The following is a 23,661-nucleotide window of genomic DNA, read 5'->3' on the forward strand; positions in this document are numbered from 1 at the left end:
GACAGCAAACATATTACCAGGGAAATCTGGGAGCCCCAGGGGGAGAGTTCACCTAACCTCCCTTGCCTGGCCTGGTATCCTGGGTCTGAGGATAGTGGGGCCCAGGCTGCCCCTGGGCTGCCTCGCATTTCTGCAGGACAGCAGACCACTCTGCACAAGGTGCTAATTCATTTATTCCACAAATGTTTATTGAGTGAAGCCTGAGAAAGCCCTCTTAGGGGACAGTAGGATCATTCACGAGCCAACGGTCAGGGCTAACCGATCAGATGTGGACAACCAATCTTTCATTAGACCTCAAACCACCTCTAGGATAAAGCAAACAGGGCCCCCTGCCCCACCCACTCGCCAGCAGCTGGGCAGCATCACACAAGTGTCCTGGAACAGGACTGCTGCTTAAGAGAGGCAAAGGCAGTCACTGATTGCCACCAGAGCAACCAGAACTCCTGCTCCATAAATGACATAACACCTCTAAACACTTTGAACAGTGTCTGGCACCTAGTGAGAACCAATAGTCATTTTTGCTGTTACTATTCCAGCTTTCTCTTACTCAAGGAGCGCCAAAAAAGTGTAATGAAAACAGGCTTTAGAATCAGAGAGACTGGATTTGCCACTTACTAGCTATGTGACTAAGGGATGTAATCTTTCTGAGTCTCAGTTTCTCATTTGTAAAATGGATAAATGACAGTATACCATCCCTCATGTGGCTTGGTGAGAATTAAAGACATATTACATGCAAAGAAGAGCGTCTGGCCCATAAGTGCCCAATAAAAGACAGTCAATATCGCCATTGTCCTGCCCCCTTCCCCGCCCCTTTTGATGGGTCCTAGAATCTGAGTTCACCCGGATACTACACTGAGGCAGAATTACAGAGGTAAGGGAAAGGGAGGAGAGGGAACTGCTAGAGCTCTTCCACAGAAACCCGTCAAAGTCCCCAGTTCCTTTCAACCATCCTCTGTTTGGCTGCTCCATCCCACTGACAGCTGGGGCCACTATTCCCTAGCTGGGAATGGATGACAAGGAGGGGACAGGAAACTGGACAGCAGTTTGAATCCATCTCACCTTCCAGTGTTTGCCTGTCTGTCTGAAACCCCACTGGGCTTCCTCTGCACACCCCTACCAGGCTGTGTGGGTCAGGAGCCTGACAGTATGATTCATGATATGTTCTTATCTAGGCTTCCATCTCAACCCAGAGCCCAAAGCCCTGGAGGCTGCTGGTCACAAACCAGCACTAAATGAAAATAAGGACTTTTCATTAAGACAGGAAGTGGAGCCCCTCAAAGTCAAAGGGGATTCATAAAGGGAGGAGGGAGAAAAGGAAAGAGGGAGGAAGCAGGATGGGTGCAGAGAGAGAGGCCCACTTCCTACATGCTGGTGGAGCCCTATGACTTAGCTGCTGAAGCAGTCAGTTTTCCACTTTAACAGATGATAAATCCCATTCCTGTGATTTATAACTTACCGTGAGACAAGGTCTGGGTGTAGAAAGAGAATTCCAAAGTAGATTTTCCAAGTTGAAAACATCAGCCTCCTACTCCCGTTTCCCAACACCCCACCTGTTGTAGATAGGTCCTAACACCCTACCTACTTACATTACTTCATCTGAGCAATCTGGGACAGTTACTCTGCAACCAGGTCCCGCCAGCAGCCAGTCACAACCCCGGGCTCAGTCGTCAAAAGCCCCAAGAAACAGGAGAGCCCAGCAGAACCCCCAGCTTACCCGGGCACCTCGGCTGCCTGGAGACTCAGCCCCTGCGCTGCGCAGCTGGCTCTTAAGTTGGTAGGAAATTGAGGAAGGGAGCTTTCCGGGTGCCGAAACGCGGTTCATGTGTTAGAACTCAGAAGTACTAAAAAGCATCATTCAACACCGACTCCCTCATTTAATAGACGAGGAAACAGAGACCCAGAGAGGGAAAGAAAGTTGCCCGAGGTAACACAGCAAGTAGGCAGAAGAGGCTAAAACCCGGCGTGCTGCTTTGAGTCCCAGCCAGGCAGGGAGCGCTTCTCTCCGCCTCCCGCTTCCTCTTGCCCGCAGACCGGAGCCGGGCGCTACAAACCCGGCAACCTGGGGCGCGGCGCGTTACCTTGCTCGGGACTGGGCGCCGCGAGCCTCCTCTCCCCCAGCGGGGCGCTGGTGGCTCTGCCCAGCTAGCTCGGCAGGCAGTCCAGGTGTCGGCCCGCAGCTGTCAGCGCAGGGCGGTGCGTGCGGGCTCCTCCCGCGGAGGCGGGCGCAGAGCAGGGGCTGCTCCCGAGCTCGCGGGCCAATGGTGCTGCGCTCGCTCCCTGTCCGCCCCGCCCCCGGCGCCCGCGGGCTCCAGCCCGCTGCCTGCCCTTCGCCCACCCCACCCGCCGTTTTCTTTCTCCTCCTTGACCAGGACAGTTATCAGGTCCAGGCCTTCTCAAGCGTGCCTTGCCCCGAAACAACTTTTACAGCGTAGACTGCAGTGCTGTTATTTTTTGACCACTGTGCGTTAGGGGGGCCTTGGAGCCCGAGAGTGTGGAGCGCGAGGAGCCCCTCGACTTATTGTGGGGTCACCAACCGTGCACCAAAGGTGGCACGGAGTGGCGTGGAGCCTCGTGACCACAGCAAGATGCGTTAACCGCTCCGGGCGTCAGTTTCCTCACGAATAAAATAGATAAAAATACCTCACAAGTTGTTGAGAGGATTAAATGAGGTGATGTTTTAGTGTCTAATGTAATAATACCTGAATCAATGCTGAGTGAGAGGTGTACAGCCTGAGCCACCCAGTGGGTGTGTGCCACAAGGACTGGTACAGTGCTGAAGGGTGCTGGCTGGTGGGGAGGCAGGCATGCCCATAAATATTGTATCATACCCAAGTTTTACAAAGTTAATGATGATGGGGCCAGCCCAGTCAAACTTGGAAACTGGTGAATCTTAAAGCTTCCTTCTTCATCTCCCCAGTTAGTGTGTTCCATCCAACTGAGGGTGGCCTACGTCTGCTTTGGATTCTTCCAAAGATCTTCCTTCTCCCAGACACAGAAACGCGGATCTTCAAGGATTTCATTCAGTCCTGGGTGCAGGACTGCTAACCTGGACTAATCCTTGCCCTGTGTTAATGTGTGTTTTCTGACTTTCAGCCAGACTTTGAGAGTCTATTGTGTCCCTGTGCAGGGTGAGCATTCATTATGCTAAAGAGGATTAAGCCACTCACCTTGCCTCTGAAAAGACAAATTTGTAAGTAATTTCAATTTAGGGTAATAACTGCTGTAAGAGGGAACGAAGTGTTATAGAATCATACACTGGGAGAGGAGGGCAATAAATAAAATAATGTGTGATCAAGATGTCTTAAAGGAGGGCTATAACTTAGGTCTGATAGAAATGGGAGAGAATAGTGAGTGCAGAGAGGCAAGGAAGACGTGGAGATGCCTGTCATATGTCGTGGCTATTGCACGGGGTAGGCAGAGATAAAGCTGAAAGATAGGTAGACAGATGCAGGAGGAATAGCCTTACTTGCCTTGCTGAGGGAAGTGGCTGTATCCTGTTAGTGATGGCTACTGGTGAATGATTTAAGTGGAGTTGCATGACCTCATTTGCTTTGATACCTCACTTTCAGTGTTGATTGTACCTGTCTTGCTTACCTCCTCCAGCCTGGAGGGCAGGCAATGGGTCTTGCTCACCTGTGGGTGCCTTGCATCACCTGGTACAGGGCTTTGAAGGAGCTCAATGCTTGCTACTCACAATGTCACCCCTCCCCAGGAAACAAACAGCAACTCCTACCTGCTAGGGAGGATGTAAGGATTCTCACTTTAGGCTCTGTGGCAGGCAGGTGGGGGGGGAGATTTTGAAGCAGGATCTTATTCGCGGCCCTCAACTCACCCAAAGAGATTGTTGTATGGCTCAGAGGTTAAAACTAGAGCTCTGATGTCAAATGGCCATGGTTCAAATATTGGCCCCACCACTTTCTGACAGGACCTTAGGCCAGTTACTTAACCTCCCTGTGCTGCCGTTTGCTGTTAGAGATGATGATAATGTTCCTCTCTAAGGCTACTGTGAAAGTTAAAATGAGAAAGTGCACATTAGCAGAGTGCCTTACACATAGAATACCGAAAAAATCTTAGTTAACATGATCATATCGAGTCAGCAATGGCTTGTTCCTCTTAACCTATAGTAGATTGCTACTCTTCAAAAATGGATTGCATGTAAATGACACTTCAGTTTCACAGAATTCTCAGTTAATATAGAAGAGAAAGACAAGTGGGTAAGGATAGTGCAGTGCAGTGGTTAAATGTACAGACTTTGGTGCATGTCCCGATTCCACCACTGGACTCCACCAGCAAACTAGCTGGGTGACTTTGGACAAGTCACTCAACCTCTTTAATCCTCTGTTCCTCTTCCATAAAATGGAAATAGTAATATCACCACCCCATGTAAGGGAGATGCTATAATATATATAGCACATTTCTTGGCCCAAGGTAAGATCTCAATAAATGTTAGCTAATGGTATGATAATGGTTAGAAGAGAGGTCTTATACTTTGGGGAAAGGGAAAGGTAATCTAACAGTAATGCATTGAAAGAGGGAATCCCCCCAAAATACTAAACCTAAATGTTAAGGTTCGTGCTGGATCTGTGACAACTGACTGGGACAGGAGTAGAAGTGAGCTAGAAACCTGCAGGTGGGGCATGGGCCTGAAGGAATTTTCTAGTTGGAAGTGGGTTATTTAAATTTGGAAACCCTGTCTGAACATAGATAAAATTCTTGCAACTCTGTGGAACTGAAAATGGAGTGTAGTCCGCAGGGTTGTGGACGACTCTTCTCTGAGCTGTCCTCCTGGAATGTAAAATGCTATACAGCTGGTGCTTTCACCTGAGAATCTGGAATTTAACCCCTAATACCACCCAGGTGTGATTTTGTAGAGTCACAGGCACATTGCCAAGTTGTTTAGTTTTATGAGCTAGTCAGTAGTAATTTATTTGTGGGATAGCCCAGGTGTAGTTCCTTCAGGCTTAAAATATCCTCTCCTCCATTTCTGACCCAAGGATTCCTTCTCACGCATCAAGGCCTGAAACAAACGTCACAAGATTCTGCCCTCCTATGTTGAATGACTGGATCCTTTGAACCTCTCCAACTCCATAATGTATTCCTTGACCTTCTTCTTGGCATTGATTTCATTCTGGCTTTACAGTTAGTTGTCACAGGATATGCCACTCTCCACCAGTTTTAAAACTCACCAATTCGGGGACCCTTTTTTCTCTTTGTATTTCTTCTCACCTCCTCCATCCTTCCACCAACCCCATCTCTACCTCAAATGACTTGTATGCCATAGACACTCAATAAATGTTTGTTAAATTGCATTGGCAGACAGGTCTCACACAGTAGACATGTGACAGAAAGCAGCTCTGTTGCCACCATAGAAAAAAAGAAAAAAAAATGAAAAAGAAAAAAAAACTTCCTTATGAAGACATGACTTTGTCTTGAAGTTATGTGGATTTATAACTTCTTACCCACCAAAAATTGAAGATATTGCTGAAATGTTGTACAATTACATCTAGTGTGGTAACGTGGTTAGATGACTTATAGCAGTAGGTATCAAATGTACAGCATTTAGAACACAGTTCAGTTGTGGTACTTGGTCACCAAAGCAGGAGTTTGGTTTTCTAAATAATTTGCAAATACTGAATATTTTTTTAACTTTTGGAAGTACAAAACTTTGGCCTTGAACCAAACTGTGTTAGCAATCTCTCCACGGTCTTTAATAATGCCTTGCATTTCTACAGGGCTTTGTATTTTTCAAAGCTCTTTCACTTTGATTGTCTTGTTTGATCTTCAAATCAACCGTATGATGTAGGAAGGGTGGCTATTAGTATCTGCATTTTACAGATGAAGATAAGAGGGACTTGAGAAGATCAGGCCCTAAGTCCAGGCCAAATGGCAAACGAACAAAAAAGTCAGGGGTGGAACCCAAGTATCTACTATACCAGAAATATTTCTGATATTCATGAAGACCACGGCATCATTATTTATAAGCTTTATGAGCAACAATATTATGCATACATGTCTTAATTTACATTTATGTACATATATCTTCATACAGATTTCCTTTCAAAAAATAAGAAAAAACCTTTGTGGCAATCATCTCCCTCGGGTATGTATGTGTAATCATAATTTATTACTTCAGTACCTTTCATCTGTACATTATCAACATGCATTCCAACCTTTTAAAAAATCTCGTTTTATTCTATCAGTTCTTTAAATGATTTTTCTTATTTTACTGTTTAAAGAAATAACAAATATTACTTCAAAAAATAGAAGACCTCTATTTATATGAGATACCTAGAATAGTCAAATGCTGAGAGACAGAAAATACATTAGTGTTTACCACGGGCTGGGGGAGGGGCTATTGGGGAGTCAGTGGATACAGAGTTTCCTTGTGAGATGTTGAAAAAGTTCCGGGATGGATGACAATGATAGTTGCAGAACAATGTGAATGTACTTAATGCCACCAACTGTACATTTAAAAAATGGCAAAGAACACCTCTGATAAAGAGCTAATATCCAAAATATATAAAGAACTCATACAGCTCTACAGCAAAAAAGCAAACAAAATCCAATTTAAAAAATGGGCAGAGTACCTAAACAGACATTTCTCCCAAGAAGACATACAAACAGCCAACAGACATATGAAAAGATGCTCAACATTACTAGCTATTAGGAAAATGCAAATCAAAACCACAATGAGATATCACCTCACACCTGTAAGAATGGCTATCATCAACAAGACAAGTAATAACAAGTATTAGAGAGGTTGTGGGGAAAAAGGAACCCTCCTACACTGCTGGTGGGAATGTAAATTGGTCCAGCCATTATGGAAAACAGTATGGAGGTTCCTCAAAAAATTAAGAATAGAATTACCATCGGACCCAGTAATCCATCTTCTCAGTATCTACCCCAAAAATTTGAGAACATTTATCTGTAAAGATACATGCACCCCTATGTTCATTGCAGCATTATTCACAGTGGTCAAGACATTGAAACAACCAAAGTGCCCTTCAATAGATGATTGAATATAGAAGCTGTGGTACATATATACAATGGAATATTACTCAGCCACAGGAAGAGATGAAATACTGCCATTTACGACAACATGGATGGATCTTGAGATTATCATGCTAAGTGAAATTAGTCAGACAAAAAAAGTTGAGAACTATATAATTTCACTTATTTGTGGGATATAAAACCAAAAGTAACAAATGAACAAGACAAACAAAAACTCATAGACAGACAACAGTTTAGTGGTTATCAGAGGAAAAAGGGAAAGAGGGGGGATACATAAGGGTAAAGAAGGTCAAATATATGGTGATGAAAGGAGATTTGACTTTGGGTGGTGAACATACAATGCTATTTACAGATGATCAATTATTGAATTGTACACTTGAAACCTATATAATTTTATTAACCAATGTCATCCCCAATAAATTTAATAAATAACAAATAAATATTTTTAGAAATGATTAAAATGGTAAAGTTTATGTTATGTATAATTTACCACAATAAAAAAGCAGAAGACCGTCCTGTTTTATTAATGAGATTCCCTCAAGTAAAAGGCTAGTTATAATGAAACTTATGATATTTTTTGCTTATGTTTCTGTTTTTTCTGAAATTCACCTTACGTAAGAGCCCCTTTACACTTACTGGAAAAGAGAAGATCGTGATCTGTAGGGAGCCCTACTAACTTTTTTTAAAAAATCCAAAATGTAATTAAGGTTTGCATGATAAAGTAAGATTCTAGTAGATTATTATAGCTACTATAAATTGAGTGCTTCCTACCTGCCAGGTACTGACTAAATGCTTTTACCTATTATTTCATATAATCTGCCAGGTACTGACTAAATGTTTTTACCTATTATTTCATATAATCTCTTGAGCAGCTCTAAGTGGTAACAAATGAAAAACTGAGTTATGTGAAGGTTAAGTCACTTGCCCAGAGATACACAGTCAAACATCTTCCCAGACTTCTACAGAAAGTCTGGGACTAACTTCTCCAGGAAGCCCCAGAATCTTCCTTCAAGCTGCAGTGGTCTATGCAGTTGGACTAAAACAGGATAATTTCCTCAACTTTTCCTTAGGACACTAATTCCTCTGTGCTATAATTACTGTAGCCTTCTCTTTACAGAATCACTGTGTTCTGTGTGACTAGGTCTGAGCTGTCCAAAATGGTAGCCAGTAACTACATGTAGCTATTGAGCACTAGAAATGAGGCTAGTCTGGATTGAGATTCACTATAAGTATAAAACACCAACCCCTTCCCAAAAGTAAGATATGTCATCAATAATTTTCTATCAATTTCATGTTGAAAAAGTTTGGACACATTGAATTAAATGAAATATAGCATCAAAATCAATGTCATCTGTTTCTTTTTACTTTTTTTAGTGTGGCTACTAAAATATGTGGCTCTCATTATATTTCTATTGGATGAGGCTGCTCAAGGCGGTCTGGGTTGCTTTCTCTATCTCAGTTTTCCCCCTTGGGAGAAGGGGAGTAACCTTTGTTCCCCAAAGACTCAGTTAGAAGGTCTCTCTTCACCTCCTTCCCACCACTGTGCCATGTCCAAAGAGGGCCTTTTGAGTTATTACATACAGGATAGGAGAGACATGGATAAATGTGACAAAGCTTTGTATTCATTACTCTGCTTTGGAATTCAAAGCACAATAATTACAAAATGCTACATTTCTACTTACTGGGGCTTTTATTCCCTATTCTTTTTCAAGTACAGAGGAATCTTGATTAATCATACACTTCGAGAATGGAATGTCTGGTAAAAATAAAACAATCTTGTTTCATCTCTTGTTTATTCAGTTATTCATTCATTCATTCATGTCCTTGTTTCATATTATGAATATTTATCGAGTGATCATAATGTACATGGTATATCATTATGAGGAATTCAAAGATAAACCAGATTAGTGTCTGCTGCTGATTCTCTTTCAAAAATATATTCGTTTATTTTCTTGCTTTTTACACTGAATGTCACAGGCAGCATGATATAATGAAAAGGCTCTGGACCAGAGATCATAAGGCCCAGAATCTAGTCCTGGTTTTATGAGCTATGTGAAATGAGCAGGTCTCTTCAAATCTAAACCTTGGGTTTTGCATATATAAAAATAGGAAAAAATAAAAATATCCACATTGCCTATTATGAAAATAAAATAATGGAAATAGTAATCTATATGTTACTATTTCTTACCTATTAAAAGACACAGCATTAGAAGCCAGGAGATTCAGCTTCCCTCTGGACCCTACTAACAACATACTGTGTGGCTTTAACCTCTCAGGCCTCAGTGTTCTTATCTCTAAAATTAAGAGGTTAGGCTGCACAGGTTCCAAGATCTCTTATAGCTCAAAATCCGAGGTTTTAAGAGTTTATGATTTTAAAGTAATCATTCTCTGAAGATCAGCATTTAAGTTTACCAGAGTCATAATTATCAGAGCAATTCTCTAGCCATAGCTCTTATAGGATTTGAAAGCATGAAACATAGACGTATCTCTAGAAACTGTGCTTATTAGTTTGCAGAAAAATCTCTGCATCAGCTTATTTTACATCTTAAAAGCCAAATGCAAGAGGAAAAATTATAAAGAAATTAAAAACTATTTCAGTTATCTATTAGTATGTAGCAAACCACTCTAAAACATTGTGGTTAAAACAATGATTTATTATTTCTTATGATTCCGTGGGTTGGGCTGTTCTTATGCTGCTCGCTCCCTACTTGGCATTTCTTATGCTTCTGCATTCAGCTGAGGACTCAGCTGGGGTGAATGTTATTGCTCTCCAGCAACCATACCTGAATGACTGCGCTAGACTGCTATTGAAACCAGAACCAAGCCAGAACCATCATCCCCTCCCCACTTGGGCCTTATGGGGAGCCCTAGATGCTCAAAAGACTTGCGCTTTCTTTTCGAAAGGTTTCATAGTCATCCCAAATTTATTCATTTAATCCTCACCATAGCCATGTAAAATAGGTGTTATCATCCCCATTTTCCAGGTAAGAAGACTAAGGATCAGAGAGGTGAAGCAATTTGTTCAAAGTCACAGAGCTAGTAGCAGAGTTGGGTTACACCTCTTCTTCTGTCTCCTCTCAAGTACTTTTAACCAGTACTCTCTGTGAGTCTCAGCCTTAATCAGGCTGTCAGATCAATGCTTTCAGACCTCTCAGTTATAGAGTCTGGAATTAATACTAATATAGCCTGGGTGCCTACCAAATTACAGCCTCGCTGCTAACCCCGTCATACTTGCCTTTCACAGAATTGAATTTTACCTTAACTTTTTGCTTTGTGATTTAGTTACTCTGTCAGACAGAAAGCCAGCTCTGAATCCCTGACCTTTTGACCTTCTCCTGCCAACCTCCTCCTCCTAATCGTGGTTCTGCTCCAAACCAGATAACCCCTCGCCTGCCTGGATCTGCACACCCACTGTCTGGAAATTGCTGCTGCTAATCCCCAGTCTCTGACATCTAATTCCCCTATTAGGGGTCTAAGGCTCCAACCTAGAAACTAGAGCTGGGCTCAGATTGAGGCAGAGCTCGCCAATAGCTGTAGGTCCCAAGGAGAGAATCTAGGGATGAAGGCAAGAAGGGAAACCAACAAGTAGGCCAAAGATGTATCAATCCAAAGTAGCTTGGCAGAAAGGAGCCAGCAAAGAGGGAGAAAGACTATAACTGGGGCCAACATTAAGGAGCAAGTGAGAACAGAAGAGAGGATGGAGGTGAAAGCAGCAATGACTTCCCAAGCACTTGAATGTGGAAACAGCTTCTTATAGGGCCTATGAGAGTAGGGAGAATGGGTAAGGTCACTAAGCTGGTTCAGACACCTGGAACTGACTTCCTCTGGCTCTGTCTAAGCCCACAGGCACTATCAGGGATCATTGGTTGCTCTAACAATTCAGCCTAGTCCCAGCTTCCTTCCTCTCTTTATCCTCATTCATTCATTCACTTGTTCAATTAAAAAAGTTTGAGCCTCCACTAGAATATAAGCTCCATGTAGTCAGAAACACTGTCTATCTGTTTCATCATTTTAAGGCCTAAAACTCAGAACAATTTCTGGCACATAGCAAGCACTAGCTATGTATTATTAAATGAACGAATAACTGATGAATGTTTGAAAAAAGTATTGAGTTCTAGAATATCTTCTGAGTTATGACAATAACCTTAGAATACCAAACACACGTTGCCTGCTGATATTCACCAACAATAAAATTAGAGATTTGAATAGGCTAGCAGCTATCCATGTATAGTCTTTAGTCAGATACTTCCTATGTTAAGATTATTAAAAAATTTCTAAGACAAAAAATAGCATATGGACTTGAGAAAAGGTAAAAATACACTTTAATTAGTCAGGTTTTAGAACATCTAAAATGAAATAATTTATTTTTCCTTTTTAAAAATTTTAAAACTAATATCCATGATATTAAGCATCTGCCACTTGTTTCAAAAGAATTTCCAACAAAGAATGCCTGAAAATTGCCAAAATGTATAGTCAACATTTAGATTTAAAAAAAAAAAAAAATTACAGAGTTTGACCACAAAATTTTCAAGACTTGAGTGGGGTCCGAAAAGGAAAATATTCATGCAAAGCTTTGATATTTTACTTCGGATTACTCCTTAGGGCACTAGATCAAATAACACTCAAAAGTTGTCAAGATGCATGTAAAGTCCACAAAAGCCTCAAATCATCTATGTGTTGACTGCAGGATGCTGTGGTTAGTCAGGGTGAAGCTCCACCGGCCACCTTCATGTTCAGAGCAAACAAATAACTATTCTGGGACTTGCAAAGAAACCATGGAAAACACTGAAGGGGGCTTTAACTTTGAATTAAAGAAAACCACAAGCCACCAAACTGCTGACCATAAACATGTTTGCATTTTATCTAATTGGGGGTGAGTGCAAAAGGAGTTTGAGTGACTCACAGAGCTGTTGCCCATGGTGCAGTTAAAGAGGCCTAATAATGTTAAGGGGAAGAGTAATGGGGGAAATACCATCAGAGGATCCAGCTACACACAGCTAGAGCTCAGAAGGTCCAAGGCAAACTTGGGCTTGAATTATGCAGATATTACCATCTGCTGGGTATGTGAGTGGAGGGGACACTTAAACCAGTAACAGTGCCACTCAAACTGATGAGTCTATATAAGATTGCCTAAAATCTGATTTATGGTCATCAGAAGTATCAGTCTGAGGAACAGATTACAGAATTTTGATAAAGATTTCTCACTAAAAGTCATACCGAATATCTTGGGGTAGAAGAGATTACATTGAGTAACAAACAGAGAAAATGTTACAACTGTTAGTGAGAACTGGCAATGATACGTTTTAATTTCTAACTCTTGCTAAAGTCAGCCATTCTAAGTAAGATAAAGCAGTTGAGGCTGTAGCAAATATTCCCCCTACCTTGGGCTGAGTAATTAAGCCAATAGGAAGTAAGCTCCTTGCTTACTAGAGAAGCAGGCCCTGCTAAGAGGAGCAGCTGGGAGGAGGGAATGGGGAGGACTACGAGAAGTCAAAGCCATGACGATAGGCCAGGGCTCCTATGGTTTATGTAATGTCCCTCCTGTGCAGACAACTTCCCCAAACTCTATCCCCCTCTTTCCCCTCACCCAGAGCCTTTGTAGAGATGGTAGAGCTGAGAGGGGGGGACAAGTCGCATCATTAGCTCTCCCAGCTGCTATATCCATCAGGAAAGGATTCTTGGACCATTAGGTATACTGCCCTGGGTTAAGAGCTCAGAGAATGTAGTTTGTATCAATTAGTGCTATTTCTTCTTTGTTCACGATGCCTATTACATAGCTAATTTATTTTTTGAAGTGCCTGACTCTGAGTGTGAAATGCCAAAGAACCGTGAAAGTGAATTATAGAGGAAAGGGAATATTCCTCTGGTTAGTCTCCAGAAGCTATTTTGCAATATGGAGCAATGCTTTATGTTTCCAGGCATTTGGACTACCAACTGGGGGATGGGTGGGTGAGGAGAAAAGAGCTGGGTGCATGATTTCCAGCCAAGTTGTGTGGGATGTGGAGCAGGGTCCGTCTAAGCCTAAAACTAAAATGTTAGGCAAGAAAACTGAGTCAGAAGCCCAACTGTATGGATTTGGGCAACACAAGAAGATTAAGGAAAAGGTGCCTGAGATATTCTAGAAAGCAAGAAGGCTCAGAAAGATGAGAGTTGGAATTCAGGCTGTCATTTCCCATCAGTGTAAACTTTGACAGGTGTTTAAACTTCTCTAAGGCTCTGTTTTCTCACGTACAAAGCAGGGATAATAATAGTCTCATGTGGATATTGTGAGATTTAAGCTATGTAAAGTATATAGGCTCAAAATAAACAATTTTATTCTAATAAGTGATAAGCTCCTGGAAAACAAAGAATGGATCTTAGCAGCACAGCAATGACAACATGAAGAGAAAGTTTAATAAACGTTTACTAACAAATGAAAAAAATAAAACCCCAACATATTCTAGACCCTAGCCCCAAGCAAGGCTGAGGTGCTAGTCTACACACATTTGCATTCTTACTACTCAAAATGAAGTTCATAAACCACTGACATCACTTGGGAACTTACTAGAAACACAGCATCTCTGATCCCACTCAAGACCTAATGAGTCAGAATATCTATTTTGGCCTGATTTCCCGGGAATTTTTTTGCACACTAGCTTCGAGAAGCACTGCTTAGTCGAGATTGACTAAAGAAGTGAGAAGCCCTGAGTCTCCACAAGACCCTGGGAGAAATAGAAAGCAGACAATGCTACCAATACTTACGGAGCTGCTTATGGGTAAGACAGAGAGTGAGTTTGCATTTTAGGGGCGGTTGCTCCTTGTTCTGGGTCTCACCCCCTTCAGCATGTAGCTGGGTGTGTCTTTATAGCTAAGTGTCTGTAGTCTGAGGAGGGATTCAGCATTATGACACACTCCTTCTGAAAGCAGGCTTGCTGGAAGGGTCCTCTGTTCTGCTGACATAAAGAGACAACAGTCAAGATGGAAAAGTGAAAATTTCAGGGACTATTTGAAGGTTCTGTGAAAAAATGGATAGAAAGTCCCAGGACCCCTTGCTCACACTATAACCCTGTGTGTGTTCAGAGAGAAATAGGCTGCTCCTCAGGAGACAATGAGATGTCCCAGTAACTCAGATAGCATTGTCTCGGGGGTGAGGAGCAGGGGGTGGGAGGCGGGCGGCACAGAATCCTACTATCCAAGGTTGGCAAAGCTGGAGACCTCTTGGTTTTCAATCTTTTTTTTTTAATCCATGGAGACTTGTCTTCCACCATGATCTTTCTCAGATCCCCAACATTTGAAATGGGCTTTGGCAAAGCTATTCTTACTGAAGCAGAATTTGGAGCCCAGAGCCATTCTCTTCCACCCCTAATCCCCAAGGCCCTATGAGGCCCCTTGGTGGAACCCCGTGTTCCATGGGGCAGTTTAAGAAGCACTGCTCTGCACCAGTCCTATTATTATATAAATGAGGAAAAGGAGGCCCACACTGACAAGGTCTTCCATGGCCTGGCACTGGCACACCTCACCACCACGTGACTCCTTACGCTTTGGCCATGTGGACTTTCTTCAATCCTCAGAACATGCCATGCCCACTGTACTGGGCCTTTTATGCACTATTTTCTCTGTTTGAAATGCTTTCCTTGTCTTTCCACCCCCACACTTACCTGTCTGACTCCTCCATAACCTACAGATCTCAGCAAAGTCCTGTCTGTTCTGTTCACTGTCCCAGCACAGTGCCTGATCAATAGTAAGGACTGTGTATTTCTTTTTTTAAATGAGTGAATGAGCACACATACAGGAACCTTGCTCCATGGCTGTCTAGCCAGCTTCGAGGTTCAGGAATGCTGACAGTCTCTCCACCCAAACATGGGTGGTCACGAGCAAATCCTTCTTCGGTCTGTATTGATTCCTTCTCAGAGAGTTCTGATTAGTGCACAACAATACTAGGCTGAAATCCAGTAAAGTGCAAAACATGTTCAGGAAATGCAAAGTGGGACATGCTTAGGAAACGTTGGTAGGTCCATGTGACAGCTGCCTTCAAAGTGGCCATAGAGAGTTATTGGCAGATGTCTGTTTCTTATGATGACAGTTTTCATACATCATCCTGATCTTCTGCCACCCTGGGGGTTTGGAAATAAGTAGGTTTTAAATCTGACTGTCTTCTAACACTAGTAACCATATTTGACAATCCTAGCAGATAATCTTCCAAAAGTCCCACATGGAATTGGTCACAACTTCCCTTATGACAAAATACGGCCATAAAACATAGCATTTGGTATTTCACAAGCATCTCTATAGTGGATAAATGAATCTCTCCAAGAACACCCATCTGACAGGAACAACAACAAAAAAGCTAAACCAGTTTAAATTAATGTTGCACTAAATTTTTTCTCAACATGCAAGCAGCTATAAATGCTAAGTCAATATATTCCAAAATTGGTTCTTCTCATTAGTAAGTGGGCAGTAATAGTTAAGAAAAACTAATTATCTCTTTAGATAGTATTACCCCAAACATTGCTTTTATAAGCTTTGTAGAATGACTCAACAGGTTAACTCAAGTCTCTGCTTAAGCAATATTTTATTTAAAGTGACACTTCCTGGTAAACAGGTTTTTAATTAAAAAAGAAAATTATATTTGCATTCCTCGAAGATAAAGGAGAAACTATAGACTATTTAACTATCTACACTCTCTGTCTATCTCTTCTTATCTTTGGCACCAGTTACAAAGCAAAACTACCTGAAAGGATAATTTCTCCCACAATAATCTCTTCCAATTAGACAGGAGTTAGCAATACTTCATACTTTTATAAAGTATGTTCTCATACATGATTTCATTTGATCCTCTCCACAACCTTGTACTGCAGGTATAACAAGAATTAGAGTTAACTTCATTTTATAAATAAAAATGCTGAGGCCATGGAAGCCACATGACTTGCTCATGGTCACTAATAATTAGTGATAATTAGGACCCCTGCTAGTAGGGGTTCAGCCAGGCCTTGAATCCAAGGTTTGTGATCCCAGATCTGTCTCAGTGTTAGCATCACTAGGTAAACTACAATTAAGTGTGCCTCATGTCTTAGATCATATTGCAGAGGTACCTTGAAGGTTTTCTAGTGCAGTGGTTCTCAGACTACCTTCTAAGAACCCTAAAGGTCCATAGTGGTACTTAAGAAGCCGTGGCAAAGGAGATGAGAAGACAGGATACTGAGCTACTATCTCAACCAAGGAGCACTGTTTTTATGTCTTATATCCTCATGTTTCAAGTAAAATTTTATTGGAAGAAAGTATTCCACTGCTTTAAAAAAAAGTTTGAAACTCCAGTATACTAGTTCAAACTTCTCATTTCACAGATTAGAAAAGACCTATAAAAATCACATAATTTGTCCATGTTCTTACCCAGTCAAGACTAGAAACCAGATAGCTCTCTCCATACCCAGACTACTACCCTGTGACTGAGAAGAAGTTGTCTGTCAGTACAATGTTTCATCTACATCTGAAGCTTTAGCATGTATCAGCATTACCTGAAAGGCCTGTCATAGATTTCTGGGTCCCACCTCCAGAAGTTCTGATTCAATAGGGCTGCAGTGGGGCCCAAGAATTCACATTCCTAACAAGTTCCCAAGTGATGCTGATGCTGCTGAACCATTAGTCTACAGGAAACACAGCAACTGAAAAGTCAGCTGAACCGACCAGCTAATTGCTCATTTCATTAATTTTACTTCATTCTGGGAAAATGATAAAGGGAAATTCCCCACCAGAATTCATAAATGCATTGCTTTATCCATGCCACTACGCATTCCTCAATACCTAGCACCGATATTCTACTGCATCGCAGATCCTAAACCCTTGTGTAGCAGACGACGATGATGTCCCAGCCCATATCCCCTCATCCAACCTCTGAGTTTATCTGCACCTTCAGTGGGCAGTTTCTATGCATCTATGCACACTGCCAGCTTTCCACCCCCATGGTGGCATCTCTTTGGTGCCTATCTGAGAACTTTTAGCCAACAAGAGCTTACTCAGCCCACAGGTGGGATACATGTGTATGTGCCATTAATTCCTCCACTTTCCAGGGCTTCCTTTCAACAATGAGGACATTTATCTGCAGATAAATACTCCAGCATCCCTATCCCTCAGTGAAATAATTGTGAAACTTTTTCAAAGATTCCTCAGAGGGTCCCTAGTGAGACTGCCCTGGTTTCCCACAGCAGCAATGTGCTCATTAATGGGCCCTTTCTTTGCATCTCTCCATTCCTTGTCCATGTCCTCTATCCAATTTCTCATTTATGCTTCCTGGGATCATTTCCTAAATAAACTAACTGCATCCCAAGTTCTTGTCTCAGACTCTGCTTTTGGGAGAACACACGCTAATCGCTGTCTCAAAGTTCTTCACTAAATTCACAGGAGCATCACCTTCTAGCTGACCCACACCTGCTCTTGCTCAGCTTTCGGTTAGTTCTGTGCTCTGGGGTTGCATTCACAAATCTTTGGGCTGGCTAACCCAAGTTGGTGCATACTCACTCAATGGGTGTTAAATAAATGATAGGATTGTTGCTGCATTAACGGTAGCAGAAATTCAGGCTGTTGAATCATATGCAGATATTCATGATTCATTCATTGCATACTTTAGTCACTCTTCAGAAAGAGGCCCTAGTTCATCAGCCAAATCTGGGAAGGATGCCTCCTCTAAAAAACCTGGCATTATGCACGTTTTTCAGGGCGTCACTATAAAAAGTACCTGTAATTTCTGAAACGGAGATAAGATTCCTCTTGTACTGTTAAGGCAAGATGAACCTTCAGCAAATATTAACATTTGAGGAGTGGAGTTTCAGCAGTGATGGCATCGACATTTGTCAAACAGCAGTGCAAGTCTCAATGAAAAAAAAAAAGAACTATGTGAGAAACAATTACATTGTACTCGAATTGAAGCCAAATAATAGAGCCAGATCTTTTTAGTCAAAAAAATAATTAAATCAATCCAACTACATCCTAAATAAGAGCTATTTCATTTCACTCATCGTTCATAGATTAATTTTTTCTTTATTTAAAAAACAGTTTTATTGAGGGATAATTAACATAATAAACTGCACATACTTAAAGTGCACAACAATAAATTTTGACATATGTATGCTCTTATGAAACCATAGAGCTGGCTTATTTTTAAAAGCAACATTATTGAGTTTTAAGTCTATATTATTTTAAAATTTAATTTTGAGAATAATCTATTAATTATTATATTTATGCAGTGATTCATTATGGGCTAAAAGATCTTTACATTACTCCTTATTTGAAATTATCTGAATATGCTCCAAATAGATGATTGGCTCAATTCCACAGAACTTATGAGGTATATCTGGCAAATATCATTGCCCAGGTCCATTTTGTAGTTCTTTAGATATATCATTTGTAACCCTCACAACAATCCTATGAGGTATTATTAATTCTATTTTAGATACTTGAGACTTAGAGACACTAAACAACTTAGAGACATTACATAGCTAGAACATGACAGATTCATGTTCTAGATTCATTCCATTGTGTTAATGTTTCCCAAACCATTAATTTATTCATTTTTTATTTATTCAGCAAATATATATCAGGCCCTAGGTTACATGTTAGAGATACAAAAGAGGTGATTGAATGGTTTCCAACATTATAAAGTTTACAGCCAGTGGTGGAGAGAGTTACCATTTCATTGAAATATAATTACACAAATAATTGACTTGAACTGTTATGAATGCTATAAAGAGAAGTACAATGTATTGGAAGAGCATGCATTCAAGGACCTAATCTAGTTTTTTGGCAGGCAGTTAAGGGAGGCATCCACGAGGAATTAATGTTTAAACTGAGACCTGATGAATGAGTGGGTCTATACAGTTTTTTAGGTAGGGGACGTCACATGATCAGATTTGCAGGACTGATTATGGGAAAGCCACTTAACAGTAGGTGACAATGAAGGAGGGAGGCAAAAAAGTCTTCCCCAAGAATCGCAAACCACAAGCTCAACCCTCAGACAAGTTTGGAACCAGAATCCACGTGCCTGTGTAGCACAAGACAACCTCACATCTAAATATCATTCAAAGTGGTTCTGAGTTGGTTAATGGTCTCAGGCATTTAGTAGTAAAAGCAAACTTCCTGGAGAAAAGTATTCAAGCAAGTTTCAAAAAGTTTTCACATATAAGGTTTCAACAAACATGAACTCACCATCAAAACACAAGGAAACAAGCTACCATGAGCAAGCATTAGCAAAAACAGCAAAATATAGAATCAGAACTACAAAGGCTGCAGATATTAGATTATCAGATTCAGAATATAAAATAAGTTTATATGTTTAAAGAAATAAGAATATCAAAAGTATGATTAAGGGGCAAAATATTTTAAAATTGATCAAATAGATCTGAAAAAGAACCACATAGAACTACTAAAATTTATATATGTATGTAGATAGTATTAATCTTTTATCTCTTAAATGTATTACACACATTTTCTTCTAGGTTCGTTGCTTCTGTTTAACTTAATTTGCAGTGGTTCTTGTCACTCCTAAATTTTTTGTTCTTTCAAGGTCAAATCTGTACATTTGCCTTCATGGCTTTTGCAGTTTGTGTCTTTCTTAGGAAGGCTTTTCCTATTCCAAAATTATTTTAAAAACCCGTTTTTTAATACTTCTTAATTTATTTTAAGGTAGGAGTCTAATATTATTTTTAATAGATTATAATTGGAAATTCCAACACTTTATTGAATAGACATTTATTTCTCTATAATTTGAAATATTACTGATAAACTAATTTCTTGTTATAATAGATGAGAATTTATTTTCTGTTACAATTTCAGACCTCACTTACTCCTCTCCACTACCCTCTCAATTTTTGGTTAAATCATTAATCTCTATTTATATAAAGAAAAAGTGTGCAAATATTATGCACTGTTGAGCAGGTAATTCCTACGATTATGTTTCCTTTCTTGAACAACTTTTTAGTTTCCAGGAGTTAACAATTACCTTGTTATTTTCAGTTGCAGTTTGCTATGAATCTATTCAAATACTTGATTGGGTTTGTCAAATACCTATTATTATTATTGTCCAAACACTAAAATATAGCAAATAATCTTTCTGCTCCATTTTTTCCCCCTGATAATCTCCCTTTCAGAACTCTCTAGTTCTCCTGTTCTAGTCTGGGTTGATTACTTTCTAGGCCTACTGTCAAAATGAAATTCCCTTCACTACTTTCTTGCACTGGATCCTTCAAATGTCAGGATGTGGAAATGATTCCTCTTTAGAGAAGAAGCCTCCAGTCTCCTGCCTAGGGGTCATATACCTGATGGCTATTTAAAGTGGATTCTTTCTGGGAGTAGATAGATATGAGAAAGAAGCCTGGGAGTCCCACTCACTGTTCATTACTCAAACTTTCCCATAATCAGCATGTTCCAGCCTCATGCCATAAGTCCAACCCCAACTCACCCCTGTAGGTCTTGTGTCCTGAGTCTGTCTGAGGTCTCCCTGGCTCATTATCTCCAGGAAACACACTTCCTGACTCCTATGGAGGGCAACTCTCTGACTTCCAGGGATGGGGAAGAGGCCCTTTGGCTCCGACGGCTCCATACAAACTTCCACCAGTCCCTCCACCTCATTCCCCTTCAGTGGCCTCACCCCGGTACCACCTCAAGTCCTGGGTACTTTATGGCCTCTCATATAGGTGGCTCCCTATTTCCAAACCGTATTTCCCTCTACTCATTTTCCACCTTGCAAAAAAAAATTTTCTGAAATTTCTCATTTGCTAACGTCTCCTTTTCAGTTATCTCTGTGGATTTGTACTCTCTCCACCCCCTCACTTTGCCCTACCCCTCTCCATTTAGTGACGTTTCAGTAGGAGGAGAACACTTGGCCATGTTGAACTGGAAAACTCTTAACATCATAGTGCCACTTTTACAGACATACACGGCACTAGTACGTATTTACAGCACTATGAGGTATGTAAGCCACCCCCCCAAGCAAATAACTACTGATCTGCTTTCCATCACTATAGATTTGTTTGTATTTTCTAGAGTCTTATATAAATGGAATCATACATATGTATTCTTATTTGTTTGGACTCATCTCCAAACATATTTGAACTCCATTCAGTTTTTAAATATCAGTGTTATTGAGGCATAATTTACATACAAAGTCACCAATTTTAAATATAGAATTTGACGAGGTTTGATATATGAATATAATCATGTAACCGACACTACAGTCAAGATAGAAAACATGTTAAAATGAATATCTTAAATTTAACCTGTCTACAGCCATGCTGCCCTGAAGAAGCCTGATCCCATTTGATCTCGGAAGCTAAGCAGGGTCGGGCATAGTTAGTACTTGAATGGGAGACTACCTAGGAAGACCAGGTGTTGTAGGCCTAAAAAGTAAGGAATTGTAAGCTGTGAGGTTCTTGCAATCTGTGAGGTCAACCAAGGGTTGCCTCGCCTAAAAAAATAATAAATAAATAAATAAATAAATAAATAAATAAATAAATAGATAGATAGATAGATAGATAGATAGATAGATAGATAGAATTTAAGCAGAGATTTAAGGGAAGCACAAAGTTTATAAGTTTCAGAGAAAGTTATGTGCTGTATGCATGGAATATTCAGACATCACCCCATTTGCACACAAAAATCAATACCATTTTACCTCCTTTTTAAACTTACAAAGCTGTGAGAACTCTCTTGATTATTCACAGGGGGCATTTATGGTTGTTTATTACTTTTCTTATAAATACCTCTTTGATGCTTTGGGAAATAATTTCAAAGATGAAGTAACACGAAAAGATTTGTGAGAGAAATTAAAACCTGAACTACGTTTGCATGCTGTTTATACTTTGATTCATTCACTACAGTGATTCCTTTGTTCCCAACCAATCTAGTCACCTACTGTGGAAAGTGTTTCACAGCCCCAAAGTTTCTGTCATCCATGTCGTCTCAGGCCTCTTCCTTCCCATTTTGTTTCCAGCCTTCAGTCTCTCCCCTTCCCATTCCTGCCTAAATATCGCTGTTCCCTTAATCTTTCTGAAGTCTTGCTTTTGGCATGCTGGGAAACCTTCCATAGCTTCTGGTGCTCACAGGATAAAGTCTGAGCTCCATAATGTCACCACTTTCGGGTGCTCCACCTGTGTGTATTCATGCTGATAGGCAGCTGGGAGTCTTCTCAAGAGAGACACGAGGCTGAGTCTGGTTGCTGTGCAGGAAGGGCTGTTTTATCTGCCCCACCCAGCACAACAGGTACAGTGGCCTGGGTCTAGAAAAAAAGGTGTTAGGACTATATTTGTTGCAAAGGGATAAAAATTTACATCCTCAGCTTTATGTAGAAAGCCTTGTAAGGCCCTTTAATTGGTTCTTGTTAAGAAATTTCAGTGATTTATGTGAACTTAGGGAGTCAGATGCTACAACTTAGAGGTTTTATGCTGCATTTTGTGTACTTTATTTGCCAAATACACAGCATAATTTGCCTGGGTTATTTTCTGAAAACAATCACCGTTTATTCATTTATCCAAACATTTACTATATATCTGTTGAGCATCCATTACATGTCAGACTCTGTGCTGGGTACTGGTGGTATATTGGTAAAGCAGAGAGATATTGTCTACACTCTTACAGAGCTAACAGATTAGCTGCATGAGTCATTACAAGGGTAAAGAGAGCTATAAATAGGAGGTGAAGTGCATTCTGGGAGCTGTGGTGGACACTATGCCCTGCCCACATCCCCTCAGCACTCTCAAGGGAGCCGAGGGCTCTTCCTATAGGAGACTCTCAGCCTGAGTGAGGACTTCTCTGGCCCGCAGAGGGCAGGAACATGCTCAGCCCCTGCAGGATGCAAGCGAGAAGTGCAAAGGAGTCAGTGTCCTAGGGAGCAGTCCTTGGCCAAGGGCCAATGAAAATCTAGTACTGAGTACCAGTTTCTTCACCCTCTGGGTGGGACATTTCTGAGGGTGTTCAATGCTGTCTTAGTCTGGGCTGCTATAACAAAATGCCATAGACTAGGTGGCTTAAACAATAGAAATTTATTTTTTCAGTTCTGGAGGCTGGACAGCTGAGATCAGGGTGCCAGCATAGATGATTGGTTTCTGGTGAAATCTCTCTTCCTGGCTGTGGGCAGCTGCCATACCCCTGTGCGCTTACATGACTTCTTCTTTGTGTGCTTTCTCGGAGAGAGAGAGAGAGAGAAGGTGGGGGGGTGCGGGGAGCGGGAGGAGGGGGATCATGTGAGCTCTCTGGTGTCTCTTTTTATGAAGAAACTAATCCTATTGTATCAAGGCCCCATCCTTAGGATCTCATTATAGGCCCTTTTTAATTTTTAATTACTTCCTTATAGGCCTTAACTTCAAATACTATCACTTTGGGGGTTAGGGCTTCTACATATGAATTTTGGGGAGACAAGATTCATTTCGTAGCATATATTGTCTCCCCTAGAGTTCTCCGGGGAGACTGAGCTCCAGTTACCCGTCTCCCAGTAACCTGTTCATTAATACACTTATTGGCTTCCTTCTCTCCTCATTCCCCCATCTTCCTACCCAAACTTCCTGAGACTACTTCCCAAATAAACTACTTGTTCTTAAATCCCCGTTTTACGGTATGCTTCTGGGGAAATCCAACCAATGACTGCAGCACATAACAGGGGGATCTGACCCAGACCTGATGGGCCTG

At 41.0% G+C, this 23,661-nt stretch overlaps 1 protein-coding gene and 1 pseudogene across 15 annotated transcripts in view; one reads left to right on the forward strand and one right to left on the reverse strand.

Moving 5' to 3' along the window:
• The window catches only part of SYTL2 (synaptotagmin like 2), a 94,867-nt gene extending 92,657 nt beyond the window's left edge, over positions 1 to 2,210 (reverse strand). For 14 of the 15 annotated variants that reach the window (XM_039848229.1, XM_039848219.1, XM_039848227.1 and 11 more), the window contains exon 1: positions 2,079 to 2,210. The gene's annotated coding sequence lies outside the window, so the exon portion shown is untranslated. The remainder of the gene's footprint in view (positions 1 to 2,078) is intronic. The other variant, XM_039848216.1, reaches the window with a different exon arrangement.
• A 19,049-nt stretch (positions 2,211 to 21,259) lies between these two features.
• LOC120590588 (uncharacterized) lies at positions 21,260 to 21,378 on the forward strand (annotated as a pseudogene).
• Positions 21,379 to 23,661: the final 2,283 nt, after the last annotated feature.

The sequence above is a fragment of the Pteropus medius genome, unplaced genomic scaffold, assembly GCF_902729225.1.
Source record: "Pteropus medius unplaced genomic scaffold, Ma_sr-lr_union100, whole genome shotgun sequence".
Lineage (NCBI taxonomy): Eukaryota > Metazoa > Chordata > Mammalia > Chiroptera > Pteropodidae > Pteropus > Pteropus medius.